Here is a 3,513-nt window from a genome sequence, read left to right as displayed (position 1 = left end):
CGGGGTGCGTTTTCCCAAAACGAAAAAAAGACAAAACCTGTTCTCTGTCCTTCACTCGTGAACAACCTGCAATGCCTCAACCGGGCTTAGGGTTGGTCACTAGCGATGGCACGCGTGGCAACCTGCTTCAATTAATTTAATTTATGGGGTTTTACGTGCCAAAACCACTTTCTGATTATGAGGCACGCCGTAGTGGAGGACTCCGGAAATTTCGACCACCCGGGGTTCTTTAGCGTGCACCTAAATCTAAGTACACGGGTGTTTTCGCATTTCGCCCTCATCGAAATCCGGCCGCCGTGGCCGGGATTCGATCCCGCGACCTCGTGCTCAGCAGCCTACCACCATAGCCACTGAGCAACCACGGCGGGTATCCTGCTTCAAGCGTTTCCAGCAGAATTTCAAGCGGTCGCGATCTGATTTATTGATTCGTGGGATACAACGACCCAAAGCAAATGCTTGGGGACCATGGCAGACGCAGTCATTAGAGAGTGCGGAATAATTTCGTCCATCAAGAGTTCTGTAACGCACATCTAAGTCTGAGTACGCGAGCGTTTTTGTTTTCTGCTTAAATCCAAATTCCCCTCCTTCGCCCCCTCTGGGAGTCCAACCGGCAACCTCGTGCTACGCGGCAGAATGACATGATCACTTAGTAACCGTGGTGATTGCACTCCCTTAAACGTGAAGCAATAAGAGGACATGGCTGGTTTTTCTTTACGTGCTTGGCCTTTCTAACAAGCCAATCACTACGAAAAAGAAAGCAGCAACTCTAGGAAGGAGAAAGAAAAGCAGAAGGCAGGGAGGTTAACCAGAATAACGTCCGGTTGGCTACCCTACACCAGCAGCAACTCTAGCGCATTATGCTGGAGTGCCCATACTGTTGATCGCGGCGTTAATTCCACGGCCCCATGCCTCTCTTGTGTGGCGTATAGACAAACGTGCGCGCCTAACATGCCGTGGACGCAGCAACGTTTTGAAATAACGATAAATTTCATATCTAGGTCAGCGAGGTTCTCGGGGTAGCGGCATTCGAATACCTCGAACAGTCGCGACTGCGCCGGGGGGAAGAAACAATCCTTTCAAAGCGGCCGTGATCGCGTCGTCTGAACGTGGCGCGGGCAATTATACCGACGCCAACGCGCCGCCATTCTAAAGGGGATTAGTTTGCGTGCAGGCGCACAATCGAACGCCTGTTTACTGGTGGGTAGCTGCCGACCGTTCGTAACTAGGCGTGGCCGCAAAGAAAAAAAAAGGAAACGTTAGTTGTATAACGGCAATCAACTCGAATGTAGGGCGCACGACCTCAGGTTCGTGGGGTTCTTCGTAATTCCGCCGATAAGGCTCGAAAGGTATATCAGTCTGCGCGTGCTCTAAGTTGTGCTGGCGCTGTTGACCAACTGCATTTACAGGCAAGAAGAAAGAAAAAAAATGCAGCCACTAGACTCGTGCGATTTTCAACACATGCTCTGGCTGTGCCCAGCCCTTAACGCCTCTTCACCCATCACGAAAGAACAGTGGGAGGAATTCCTCAAGAGCAGCAATCTCCACATTCAACTCCAGACTGTCCGGAGGGCCCACGACATTGCGGTGGGACTTGATCTCCCGGTCCCATCGTGGGCGGAGCCACCGACTTGATCTCCGAGAGCCTTCGGCTTTAGCTCCCCAAGATGTCAGTCCCTCAGGACTCAAATAAAGTTCCTATCATGTCATGTCGCTACTACGTGCAACTTTGACAACGGCATACCGCATCTGGGAGTTTTATTTCTAAAGGAAAGGTCGAGCACGCAACGAACTCAAGTGACTGTAACGATGGGTGCGCTGTAGTCGAAACGACGAACGCAAGTGGAAAAGAAAAAAAAATACGTGCGCCTGGACAGCCATAACGAGCCTAGAGGCTCGATGTACCGTAGTTTAATTACGTAACAGACAATGTAATTTGACAGTAGAGCACGTGCGAGCTTCAATTTTTGGTCTTTGGCATCATGAAGGTCGCAGTCAATACGCAATACCTATGCCAACTGGCAGAGAACAAGTGCGGTTACCCGCGGTGGTTGCTTAGTGGCTGTGGTGTTGCGCTTCTAAGCGAGAGGTCGCGGGATCGAATCCCGGCCACGGCGTCCTCATTGGGATGGGGGCGAAATGCAAAAACGCCCGTGTCTAAATTGTTCGTAGGAATATTTGAAGTTCGAAAGGCAAATGTAATGTATGATTTCGTATGGGTTTATGCTTTCTACGACTACTTAACTAAGCGCGAATGTATACCGGCTATCGAGGTACAAGACTGTATCTACATAGCTCTCTTTGTCCATTTTGAGTTACTCGATGATGTATCCATCATGGCTGCACCTTGTATTGGCAAGCTACGTAGTTGCTGTGGAATTACCTTTATATAGCTACGTCCGAGCACAACTCTATGGCTGTAAAAGAGAGAGAGAGAAAGAGAGAGAAAAGAAACCGCAGTAAAGAGCCAGCTAAGTGGACGTCGAAAATATACCTTTCTATTTACCACGTGCCAGACCCTTTCCTGAATTAAAGAAGAAGAAAAAGACAATGTCTCTTCAAGGAATACTTTTAGAAGGGCCGTTCAGTTGCCTCGAGCCCGCTGCATCGATTTCCGGGGAGATTGCCACGTCGAAGGCGAAACTCGCGACATCTCGCTTTTCTGTTGGTCGTATCCCGATTTGGAACGGCTTCGGTGCTGTTGGTTCCTCTACACGTGAATTTGTGGTGGCTGACGAGCTGAGCCAAGTCCCGGACCAGGACGAATTTTTCTTCAACGCTGAGGCTTTTCTTTCGAGGAACCCGTATGGGTTTCCTTTGTAGCAATTGCTACGAACGGGTGGATGTCTGATTTTCTCTTTATTCATTACTTCTCTCCACCTTGCGGGTTTCCGCAGAACTACTACGTCAAACCCTTGCCTTTGCTTCGTGTTGTCGACAAATTCGACTTCGCCCTGCTATCTCCTAGCCGCCTGGTTAGCTCAGGTGGTAGAGCGGCTGCCCCGGAAAGGCGGTGGACCCGGGTTCGAGTCCCGGACCAGGACGAATTTTTCTTCAACTATGAGGCTTTTCTTTCGAGGAACCCGTATGGGTTTCCTTTGTAGCAATTGCTACGAACGGGTGGATGTCTGATTTTCCCTTTATTCAAAACGTCATTTTATGCATTGAAGCACAAACAGCGGTAAGTGGGACGCCAGTGTACTTCCTCCTACACTTTGGAAATGAATTATCTCTCAAACTGGTGCCCTAAGAATACGTTACAAGTGGACACGCTTTGACAACTTCTCTGCTACACAGTTCGTGAATTCCGATGCGTGCCGTGAAGTAATTAATTAGAAATTTAAGTAGCGCGATTTGATTTATCAGACGGTTACGCATACTAACTTCGCGAGCAGGTAATGCCCGTCTCATTGAGTAATACCGTTCAAGGGTTAGCAGGTTGACGCTAACTTGCACATCCGATTAAAAAAAAATGATGTATAGTCTAAACAAAAGCGACTTGGTGTAACATGATTC

General features: G+C 48.9%; 1 non-coding gene across 1 annotated transcript; it reads left to right on the top strand.

The window, feature by feature from the left end:
- Positions 1-2,967: 2,967 nt before the first annotated feature.
- TRNAS-GGA (transfer RNA serine (anticodon GGA)) lies at positions 2,968-3,042 on the top strand. The gene has a single exon. It is a non-coding gene; the product is annotated as a tRNA-Ser (tRNA).
- Positions 3,043-3,513: the final 471 nt, after the last annotated feature.

The sequence above is a fragment of the Dermacentor albipictus genome, chromosome 8, assembly GCF_038994185.2.
Source record: "Dermacentor albipictus isolate Rhodes 1998 colony chromosome 8, USDA_Dalb.pri_finalv2, whole genome shotgun sequence".
In the NCBI taxonomy this organism is placed as follows: Eukaryota; Metazoa; Arthropoda; class Arachnida; order Ixodida; family Ixodidae; genus Dermacentor; species Dermacentor albipictus.
The sequence above is the reverse complement of the archived record's forward strand: the minus strand, read 5'-3'. Positions and strand labels throughout refer to the sequence as shown.